The sequence below is a fragment of the Bos taurus genome, chromosome X (assembly GCF_002263795.3).
Source record: "Bos taurus isolate L1 Dominette 01449 registration number 42190680 breed Hereford chromosome X, ARS-UCD2.0, whole genome shotgun sequence".
Taxonomy (NCBI): domain Eukaryota; kingdom Metazoa; phylum Chordata; class Mammalia; order Artiodactyla; family Bovidae; genus Bos; species Bos taurus.
Window position 1 is genome coordinate 17,290,214 of NC_037357.1, and position 12,571 is coordinate 17,302,784.

Below are 12,571 nucleotides of genomic sequence, written 5' to 3' on the forward strand. Positions count from 1 at the left end.
GGATAGGAGAAGAAAAACAGTTTATAATTAGTACTCTGGGCCAGGTGCTTTACCAAGGGTGTTTCTATTCCTCATAGGACCCCAGAAAGATAGGAGATATTGCTTTGATGAGGAAATAGCTTCATAGAGGTTAGTGAGGTTCTTTTTTTTTCTTTTCTTTTAAATTTCATTGGAGTGTAATTGATTTACAATGTTGTTAGTTTCAAGTGTACAACATAGTGACTCAGTTATACATATATTGATTCTTTTCCTGTGGTACATATATACAATGGAAGACTGTGCTGTGCTGTTTTTTCAGTCGTGTCTGACTCTTTGTGACCCTATAGACTGTAGCCCACCAGGCTCCTCTGTCCATGGGATTCTGTAGGCAAGAATACTGGAGTGGGTTGCCATTTCCTCCTCCAGGGGATCTTCCTGACCCAGGGATTGAACCAGTGTCTCTTACATCTCTTGCATTGGCTGGGAGGTTCTTTACCACTAGCGCCAGTTTCCCTGGCTGGGAAGCCCCACAATGGAATACTACTCAGTCATAAAGAACGAGATAATACCATTTGCATCAATATGGATGCAACTAGAGATTATCATACTAAGCTAAGTCAGAAAGACAGACAAATATCATAGGATATCACTCATATGTGGATTCAATTTTTTAAAAATGATAATAAATGAACTCACAGATATTGAAAACCAAACTTATGATTACCAAAGTGGAAACGTGGTGGCGGGGAGGGATAAATTAGGAGTTTGGGATTAACATACACACACTATTATATGTAAAATACGTGAGGTTCTTGAATCCATTCAGGTGTTAAGTGCTAGAACCAGAATTTGAATTCTAGTCTGTGTGATTCTGTGACACTATGCTTTTCTTACTTCTTCACATGCCCCTGACTCATGTGTTGGGCTTAAAAATATCAGAAAGGAAGTCTATGTTTCTGCAAATATTCCAAAGTTCCCCTGACCCAGGTCCTTAAAAAGTCAGAGGCCACAGTAACTGTCTTGGAGTCTTATGGCTGTGATAAAAAGAATTCCTATAAACTGGATATCTTAAAACAACATATTTTTTTATGGAAATGTATTTTCTCACAGTTCTGGAGGCCAAGGGTCTGAAATCATGGTGTCAGCAAGGCCATGTTCCTTCTGAAGCTTCTTGGGGAAGATCCTGTGTTAGGGTTCTCCAGAGAAACAGAACCAATAGGACCTGTTGATCCATTGCTGTATCGATCAATTATTTATAAGGAATATGGAGGCTGGCAAGTCCAAAGTCTGCTAAGTGGGCTAGCAAGCTGAAGACCCAGGAGAGCTAATGTCCCAGTTTTGAGTCTGAAGACAGTCTTCTCTAGAACCAGGAAGATCCAGGGTCTCGGATCAAATCAGAAGGCCATCTCCTAGAGAACTGTCTTTTGGTTAGGGGAGTCTAGTCTTTTCTGTATTCAGACCTTCAGCTGATTAGATGAAGCCCGTCTAGAGTATGGAAGGCAACTTGTTTTATTCTAATTCCACCAATTTACACATTAATCTCACCCAAAACACCCTTACAGAAATACCCAGAATAATGTTTGGCCAAATATCTGAGTATCACGTGGCCCAGCCAAGCTGACACATGAAATTAACTGTCACACCTTCCTGGCCTCTTCTAGCTTCTGGTGGCTTCAAGCATTCATTGTCTTTTGTCTGCATGGCTCCAATCTCTGCCTCTATCTTCACATGGCTTTCTCCCCTATGTGTCCCAAATCTCCCTCTGTCTCTTATAAGGCCACCTGTCACTGAACTGAGGGCTCCTCCTAGATACGGGATGCATTCATCTCAAGATCCTTAGCCTAATTACATCTGCAAAGACCCTTTTTCCAAATAAGGTCACAATCACAATTTCTGGATGTTAGGACATGGATGTATATTTGGAGGCGGGGGGAACCATTCAACCTACTACTGTGGAATTCTGTCATGGGAATCTGAGAAGTTCTGGCATGGCCACTTCCTAACTTCAGGTTAAAAGAAAAACAAACCAAACAAAACCGCCTCACAAAGACTCCAGACTATTAATAATCAACCCAGTGCAAGGAGGTAAGTTGATGACCATCTGGGGTGGATATTTTAAGTATGGTGTCAACTTGGGTGGGGGCCAGGAGATGCTGCTGCCCACTCAGGGGATTTGTGTGGCCTGTCCCTAAGGAAAGTGAGAATGGGGGAAAATGACCAGAGAGCCTTTTTATTTTCTTTAAAAATTTACTTTCTTTATTTTTACAATGTATTTGTGGTTTATTTCACATAAACCTTTCCCACAGTAGCCAAATATAGAAGGCTTCACTTTTTATATCTTCAATTTTTTTCAATTCTATAAATATTGAAACATTTAACATAAGAAAATTTGAAGTACAGAGATAAATGCCTCCCAATTTCTCTGCCCTAACACAAATGGTTTCTTTTCTTCATGTTCTCTTTTGTCATGGTCTATAAACGTCTTAGCCACTTTGTGAAGTATTTCCTTATTTCTTCATCAGGCTTTCACGTTCCTTCCCCCTCACAAAAGCATTTTACAAATTACAACACCTTTCGGTTTGTTTGTATAATTTCCACTTAGACTGAATCTCCTTGAAAGTAGGGGATCATATCTTTTCACCTTTGTGAAAAGCACTATACCCGGGACATATTAAGTGTTCAATAAGTATTCTCAAAGGAATTAATACATGTATGTGCATACTCATGATAAACATGTAATTTTATAATTTGCTTTTCTTAACATCACAGTACACATTTGTACATTGTTTATTTTTCACATAATATACTTTAATAGTTTCCTAATAGTCTTTTCTATTCCATTAATGGACAGTCGTTTGCTAATCATTGCCCTGTTAATGGGAATGGTTCCTTTCAGCCTCACACTGTTCATAATTACACTGAATCGAATACCTTTATACACCTGTTAGTTTTTGCAGTGAATGAAATTTCCAAGACTGAGATCAACATTTCTTTTTAGTTCTTGGTAACATGTTGCTTCTCAAGGAGGTTAAACCAATTTGCATTCACTTTGTATGGAGGTGACAATTTTAACCACAATTTTGTCAGCGTTGTTTTTTATTTTAGTATTGTTTTAAAATTATGTTTGTAATTGTTTTCAAATATTATCTCATTTTTCATTTTGTCCATCACATTTCAATAAAATTTAATGAGTACATTTAATTTGAGTTCTATATGTAATTCAGAGCTTCCCTGGTAGCTCTGATAGTAAAGAATCTGCCTGCAGTGCAGGAGACCTGGGTTCGATCCCTGGAGAAGGGAGTGGCAACCCAGTCCAGTATTCTTGCCTAGAGAATTCTATGGACAGAGGAGCCTGGCTGGCTATAGTTCATGGGATCGTAGAGGGTCAGACATGACTGAGTGACTAATACTACTTTACTACTTTCATGTAATTCACACTCCACTCTTTTTTTTAATATTTATTTTTTCATTTGGCTGCTCTGGGTCTTAGTTGCAGCATATGGGATCGAATCTGGGCCCCTTGCACTGGGAGCATGGAGTCTCAGTCACTGGACCACCAGGGAAGTCCCTCATCTTCACTCTTGAAGGATCCTTTCACTGGTTACAGAATTCTGGGTTGACAATATTTTGTCTTTAGCACTTTAAAGATGTTGTGCCACTGCCTTCTGGCCTTCATGATTTCTGATAAGACCATGGTCGTTTGAATAATTATTCCCCCATATATAATATTTTGTTTCTCTCTGGCTACACATAAGATTTACTTTTTATCCTTGGCTTTCATCCACTTGATTATGCTGGATTAGACATAAGTTTCTTCATATTTATTCTGTTTGAGATTCACCAAATTGGAAGTTTCTGGCCATTATTAAATTTTTTTCTTCTCTCCTGGGCTAATTACCTGTATATTAGATCTTTTGATAATGTCCCACAGATCCCTGAGGCTTTGCTCATTTTATTTTCTGACCTTTATTCTCCTTTGGATTGGAGAATTTCTCCTGATCTATCTTCGCATTCACTGACTCTTTCTCTGTCTTTCCATTCTGCTTTTGAGTGCATTGAGGTTTCTTTCTAGTTACTGTATCTTTCAGTTTTAGAATTTCTTAGATTAAAAAACATAGTTTCTATTTTCTTGATTTCCTTCTTTTCCTTACTCATTATGAGCATATTTTCCTTTACCCCATTGACTATAGTTAAAATAGCTCTTTTAAAGTTCTTGTCTGATAATTTCAACATCTAGGTCATCTCTGTGTTGAACTCAATGGGTTATCTTTTCTCTTGAGAATCAATGGGTCACATTTTCCTGTTTTTTTTGGTTTGTTTTTTTTTTTTTCATATGTTGGGTAATTTCATATTGTATACCACGCATTGTAATTGTTAGCTTGTGGAGACTCTGGATTATACTATATTCCTCCAAAAAGGGTTGACACTTTTTTGTTTTAGTAAGCAATTAACTTAGCCTCAGACTGCAAACTCTGCCTCACCTATGGAGGTTATCAGCTCAATTAGCAGTTCAAATCTTTTAGCCTTAACTGTGATAAGACTTGAGTCTACCCCCAGGAATGCATGGTTCAAAGGCCCAGGGTTCAGCCAGAAACCTTGGCTGAGTTTATGCATGGAATATGGGGACTTCCTATTCTGCTTCTCTAATTTATAGGGTTCCCATGGCATTTTCAGATGGCTATAGTTACCCTGGGTTCTGACATCATCTGGTTTTTCAGGGCAGAAAGATGGCAGAGTTTCTGATGAAGTCTGTGCTCAAGGTCAAGCTGTAAAGATGGAAACTCACCCCATATCCCAGGCTTTCCTTTTCAGCTTCCATCCAGAATATGCTCCTTTTTTCACTCTCTAGAATCTCTAGATTTCTTTTTTTTCTTTTTTTTTTTGGTCATTTTCCTCAGAGTTTATAGTTGATATCTTCAGGGAGGTGGTTCTGTTAATGACTTGTTCTACCATACTGGAAGTGGAAACTGTTTTCAATTTTTGAATAAAAAAGGACATTGGAAAATTTACCTCTAGTTAAAAAATTAATATACATGCATTTAAAAATGACATGACATAGAAAAACACAAAGAAGAAAGTAAACCCACTGTTAACATTTTGGTATATTTCCTTCCAGTTTTTTTTTTTTTTTTAATGTGTATATATATCCAATGTGCTTATTTAAGCATAGAAATATGTATATTTCTTATAACTAAAACAGGAACATACTATAGATATATTATAACCTGCTTCTCCTCCCAAACCAATATAGCAATATATAATAAACACTGAAAAAGAGCTGTTCAGGGTTTAAGAATAAAGAGTTGTTGAGCTTACTGAAGACAGATTGAAAAATGAGAACTTTGATCTAAAAGGGCATGGTGCTGAGAGGTCGTACCTTTTGAGGATGAGGTCCACAGAAGGGTCTCAAGACCCTGTCCTTGCAGGCATAATAGTGTAGAAGGAACAGTGTCTTTTCTCAACCCTAAGTACCTGGGGAGGGACTGAGGATTTGGGATAGGGCTGTGGTTTCTTCTGCTGACTCCTGGCTGTTAGAGACTGATGGGAGGAAATCCCAGCCCTAGAGTTTGTGGTGGATTAGGCAGGCCACACAGGCAGATCTGTAGGACACTGGGAGCCACCGCAGTTCCTGGGTGGCCTGTCCAGCTGCAGGTCCTGACCATGCAGTACTAACTGCACATGGAGGAGATGAGGAGTGGGGTTCTGAGTTAGTGGAACTGAGCTAACATTTGCTGCATTGATTAGAATTTTCAGGTGTTATCAACTATAGCTGAGGTGAACTTCCTTCAGATTCAAATTATCTGATGAGAATCTATTCCTTGTTCTTTAGAATCAGTCTCCCTTTGTATTGATTTGACCTGAGATACTCACTACTCTTCACTGCTTATCCATTTTTCATTAGATTGTCAGAGCTCCACTCAATTTTGTTAGCCACTGACTTCAAACTCACTGTATTCTAATCTGAGCTCACCATTTCCCTTCAGTGCTCACTCATCTTATTCTGTTTCCTATTTTTGTTTAGGACACTACCCATAGGTCACCCAGTTGCCAAGAATCTTTGCTAACTCTTCCCTCTCTCCCAGGCTTCCATCTTCCAATCAGTTGCTGCATCTCAATGACTTTGATTCTTTGAAGTGGAGCCACTAAAGTCTTTTCAGTAGAGGGTAGGATGTGATGAGCTGTGGGCTTTATTAATAGTATGTAAAATGAACTCTGTGTATGTGTGGTGGGGGGAGAGACAGATGTAAGGCAGAGAGTCCAGTTTAGAAAACAGCAAAAGACTACAAAAGAGATGAGAATAGAAACTGTGACATGGAGGAGAGGATTTCAAGAGGCAACTCATAAATGAAATATGTAAACATTTTCAAAAACAGAACTCTTAAAAGTTGAAAAGATGGTTAATGTAGTTCAAGATATACTTATTTAAAGTATAAAGAAAGTATAGTATATACATGAAAAGTGAAGTGTCATCTTGATGAACTATCACAATCTGAACACACCTCTGTAACTATTACCCAGATCAAGAAATGGCGCGTGACCAGCACCATAGAAGCCCCCTTAATGTCCCCTTCCAGTAATTTAGTCCCCCTCCAAGGTTAGTCATTAACCTAAGAACTAATGCCATAGAATAATTTTGTCTGTCTTTTAACTTCATATAAATGAAATTCTATAGGGTAGATTATTTTGTCTGGCTTCTTGCATGCAACAGTATTTTTTTGGTGAGAATTATACATGTGTTGCTGTTGTTGTTTTAACAGAAATAGTTCTTTGCTTCTCAGTGCTGCTGCTGCTGGCTGCTGCTAAGTTGCTTCAGTCGTGTCCGACTCTGTGCGACCCCATAGATGGCAGCCCACCAGGCTCCCCTGTCCCTGGGATTCTCCAGGCAAGAGCACTGGAGTGGGTTGCCATTTCCTTCTCCAATGCATGAAAGTGAAGTCGCTCAGTCGTGTCCGACTCTTAGCGACCTCATAGACTGCAGCCTATCAGGCTCCTCTGTCCATGGGATTTTCCAGGCAGGAGTACTGGAGTGGGGTGCCATTGCCTTCTCCGTTCTCAGTGCTACATAGAATTTAATCTATTGCTTATAATTATTTATGTTTCCAACTGGAAACTATTATGAATAGTGCTATATGAACATGCTTGTATATGTCTTTTTGGTACATGTGTCTATACATTTATGTTAGGAATATATTTAGGAGTGAATTTTGCTTGTTTCATAGGACACTATATATCTATATTTATGATACTGCCATATACTTATCCAATGTATTTGTACCAATTTATACTCTGCCTAGCAATGTAAGAGAATTCCAGTTCCAACACTTGGTATTATCTACCTTTTATTTTATTTTAGCCACACAGTGTGGCATGTGGATCTTAGATCCTCGACCAGGGATCAAACTTGTGCCTCTGCAGTGGAAATGCCAAGTCCTAACCATTGGACCACCCAATTTAAACAGCTGAGTATGGCAGAAGCTGACACAACATTGTAAAGCAAGAATCCTGCAATTAAAAATAAATTTAAAAAATTGGAACCAATACTATCTAATTATCTTTATTTTTAAAATATTTTGTTTTTTATTGACCTATAGTTGATTTACAATATTGTGTTACTTTCAGGTGTATAGCACGGTGATTCAGTTATATAAAAATATATATTCTTTTTTTCAGATTCTTTTCCCTTATAGATTATCACAAAATATTGAGTACAGTTCCCTGTGCTGTACAGTAGGTCCTTGTTTATCTTATCTGCCTTTTAAAATTTTAGCTATTCTGGTAGTGTCTTTTGCTGCCCTTTTACTAGAGACAACCAAGCAGCATCAAATGTATTCATTTGCTCTGAATTAAAAGTGAGTCAAATTAAAGTGAGAGCCTGTCCTCAAGCAGCTCTAAATCCAGTGGGAGACTCCCTGACATGTAAACAAATAATTGCAACATAAAATATGTGCTATTGTGAGTACCAGAGTGGAGGCAAGATAATGTGTTTTGTTAGTATAGAGGAAGTAGTTGGCTGTGTTCACAGTTGGAGGCCCAGACTGGAGGGGCCTAGAAGAAAGAAGGATACAAGTTAGTTGACTATTAAAATAGAACAACTGGGAGGTGAATAAAAAAACAAAGCCACTGGAACTGTCAAGTAGTTAGAATTGACATGACATGACTAAATAAATGACTACTAAGACATGGGCTTGCCTGGTGGCTCAGAAGGTAAAGAATCTACCTGTAACACAGGGGACCCGGGTTCAATCCCTGGGTCAGGAAGATCCCCTGGATAAGGAAATGGTAACCCACTCCAGTATTCTTGCCTGGAGGGGCTTCCCTGATAGCTCAGTTGGTAAAGAATCCACCCGCAATGCAGGAGACCCCAGTTTGATTCCTGGGTTGGGAAGATCCGCTGGAGAAGGGATAGGCTTCCCACTCCAGTATTCTTGGGCTTCCCTGGTGGCTCAGCTGGCAAAGAATCTGCCTGCAATGCGAAAGACCTGAGTTCCATCCCTGGGTTGGGAAGATCCCCTGGAGAAGGGAAAGGCTACCCACTCCAATATTCTGGCCTGGAGAATTCCATGAACTGTATAGTCCATGGGGTCGCAAAAGATCAGACACAACTGAGTGACTTTCACTTCACTTCACTTCATTCTTGCCTGGAGAATTCCACAGACAGAGGAGGCTGGTGGGCTACAGTCCATGGGGTTGCAAAGAGTTAGATACGACTGAGCAACTTTCAAGATATGAAGAGAGGGGATGGAATTAACAGACAGTGATATTAAGGAAGCAGAACGGACAGGGAGACATCCCGTGCAATGTGGAAAATCAGAAACTTATCAATGGTGACTCCAGGTTTTGGATCCAGGTGTCTGAGTGGATGCTATTGTTATAGGTAAAGAAAGAGCTTGAGAGTGGGAGGTGGGAAAGATATCTTCAGTTTGGACATGCCGAGTTTGAAAGGCCTGTGGGCTATCTAGGTGGAGCTATCATCAGTAGGCATTTGGACATAGGGGCTTGGAGCTCATAAGAAAGTGATGGGAGAGAATTGTGGATATTTTTGAACATTGTTTACTTGGCTGCACTGGGTCTTAGTTGTGGCATGTGGAATCTTTTTTTTTTTTTCTTTTTAATTGCCCATGTGGAGACTTTAAGTTGCTGCATGTGGGATCTAGGTCCCTGCTGCTGCTGCTAAGTCGCTTTAGTCATGTCCGACTCTGCGTGACCCCATAGACGGCAGCCCACCAGGCTCCCCCGTCCCTGGGATTCTCCAGGCAAGAACACCCTGACCAGGGATCAAATCTGGGCTCCCTGCATTGGGAGGACAGAGTCTTAGCCACTGGGCCACCAGGGAAGTCCTGTGCTATGGATATTATTTGAGGGATATTTGGTGTTTTGGAGTATCTGAACCATGGGAATACATGAGATCCACAGGGAGATTGTGAGCAAGCTTAGGACAGAACCCTGTGGAATCTCACCTTTAAAAGGCAAATGGTAGAAGATGACCTTCTCCAAATTGAGGCTTCTGCATACTTCTAGGTTGGGGACAGGAAGCAAGCATAGAGGGAAAGGCTGAAGACACAGGAAGGAGACATGATGAGCAAGGACTCAGAAGTGGGGAGGGACACCTGTTGCTGACCCTGGGGAAGAAATGAAGAAAGGGTAGGTTTGGAAACATGTACCTATAAATAAGTTTGAAGACAAGGGAAGGAATAAAAAGTTCATACATTATGGCATGTATCTTGGTGAGGACATCTGCCCGGCGTCCTGCTAAGAGTGAAGGCGGCAGAGCTGGGGCCTGGGATTTGAAGAGTGCTAAGACCTGCCTCTTGAGAAACCTGTATGCAGGTCAGGAAGCAACAGTTAGAACTGGACATGGAACAACAGACTGGTTCCAAATAGGAAAAGGAGTACGTCAAGGCTGTATACTGTCACCCTGCTTATTTAACTTCTATGCAGAGTACATCATGAGAAACACTGGACTGGAAGAAGCACAAGGTGAAATCAAGATTGCCGGGAGAAATATCAATAACCTCAGATATGCAGATGACACCACCCTTATGGCAGAAAGTGAAGAGGAATTAAAAAGCCTCTTGATGAAAGTGAAAGAGGAGAGTGAAAAAGTTGGCTTAAAAGCTCAACATTCAGAAAACTAAGATCATGGCGTCTGGTCCCATCACTTCATGGCAAATAGATGGGGAAACAGTGGAAACAGTGGCAGACTTTATTTTTTTGGGCTCCAAAATCACTGCAGATGGTGACTGCAGCCATGAAATTAAAAGATGCTTACTCCTTGGAAGAAAAGTTATGACCAACCTAGACAGCATATTCAAAAGCAGAGACATTACGTTGTCAACAAAGGTCCGTCTAGTCAAGGCTATGGTTTTTCCAGTAGTCATGTATGGATGTGAGAGTTGGACTATAAAGAAAGCTGAGCACTGAAGAATTGATGCTTTTGAACTGTGGTGTTGAAGAAGACTCTTGGAGAGTCCCTTGGACTGCAAGGAGATCCAACCAGTCCATCCTAAAGGAGATCATTCCTGGGTGCTCTATTGGAAGGACTGATGTTGAAGCTGAAACTCCAATACTTTGGCCACCTAAGGCGAAGAGCTGACTCATTTGAAAAGACCCTGATGCTGGGAAAGATTGATGGCAGGAGAAGAAGGCGGTGACAGAGAATGAGATGGTTGGATGGCCTCACCAGCTCAATGGACATGGATTTGGGTAGACTCCGGCAGTTGGTGATGGACTGTGCTGCAGTTCATGGGGTCACAAAGAGTTGGACACGACTGAGTGAGTGAACTGCACTGAACTGAAGGTTTGGATTAGTCATTGTGGTGAATGGGAGGTACAGAGGACTCCTATCAACAATAAGATTGCAGAGTAGCCTTGAAGTCTGTACAAGGTCAGCTACCATGTAAGTCAAGGTTCCCCAACTCAGGGAGAGCCTTGGTTAAAAACAAGCAAGTAACCCTCCTGGGGCCAACACCCTAGGAATCCACTTTCTGCTGAGCTTCAGGACTCTTCCATTTTGCTGAAGGAGTATCAGGAGAAGTGGCTTTTAGTGGAGATTAAGGTGGACTGGGGGAAATTCTCAACATGTCATTGAGTGATGGGAAGAGGAAATGAGGCCTTGTCTGGTGTGATATCTTTCTGCTAGGTTTCTCATCTGTCTCTGCTCTGGTCACTTCTCTCTTCTGCCTGTGGCTGGATTCCCTTACCTTGCTTTAAGTCTTGAGATCCAGCTGCATACCTTTGTGCCCACCCCTGGTGGCAGCCAGCAGTGAGGTACTTGGTTGGCCAAAAATTCGTGCAGGGTTTTCCCAAGCAAACTTTTTGGCCAACCCGATAGTAGCACTCCCAATTTTCTTAGTTGACACCTGGGGAATTTGGGGCCATCAAGCCAGAATGAATTCAGTCAGCCTTTGCCTCCACCTTCTCTTTACTTTTTGCGCTGCCTGGAATTCTCACCCAGCCATCAGCACATCCTGTTCTTAGATTTTAAACCAGCTAGTGCAATAGGTTACACTTGAGAAACACAGGCCCAGAGGCATCATCTTTCCAGTTAGATGAGGGGTGGAGCTCTTGATCCAATGGGACCTCCAGTGAAGATCCCATTACAGTGTTAGCAAAATGTTGGATGTTAACCAAAAACTGTCCATCAACTTGCAGCTCCAGCAATTATAGCTTCCGCATGGGAATTTTACTCTAGATGGGACTACATTTCATCCAGGGAGAGCTATCTGGATGGCTCTTATTCAGGATGCAGGTGTGTTGGGTGATTTAAGTAGTTAACATTTGTGAAACATGTCGTGCTCTTTCAATGCAAGGTGGTTTGAGAAGAGTCTACTATTGTTAACATTGTCTTCTTTTTGAGACACTCCAGAAGTCAGAGTGTTTTTGCACTAATTTCAGGACTGGACCAAGTTAATCCATTTCTGCAAAATGCCCAAGGAGCCAGCATGACTTGGAAATGAAGGACAAAAGGGACCCTCTGAAGATTCAAAGACCTCTCAGGACAGTTGATGCCAAGAAATGGTAAGCAAATTAGCACTTTGGCTAACTAAAAAATAAATACTAGAAATAGTCAGTGAAAATGGCCCATCACCTTGATAAACAGTCAATCTGTTTGAGTAGCACTTCCAGTGTTAATTGAGGTCTGGTGACTCAGTGCCCTGGTGGCCAAAAATCAGTTGTGAAAAAAAAACAAAGAGAAGGTACTGAGAGGCCAGGCCCAGGGCCCAGGGCTTCTCCCATCTGCACGCAGCCCCCAGGCCAGCCCTTTGGAACACCAGATGTTTATGCTCTACTTCCTGACCTCCCTTCCAAATGGCAGTTCTTGGAGTCCCACTGAAGGGCTTTGCAGGCTGTTTGTTATTTGTGTGGAGTGCTGTGGATTTGATTTTTGCCTGAAATGACTTCCTGACAGACTTGTTTCCCAAAATGACAGTATTTCACTAGGAAATGGTTTGAAATCAAGAGCCAAGAGGTGGACAAGTTCTCCACTGTTCTCCACAGGCCTGAGACCCCAACAGTGGCCTGGGCCCATGGGCAGGGAGGGAGAGCGATGTCTATGAACTGAGGAAGATCTTCGGTTTAAAGCAGCGTATTT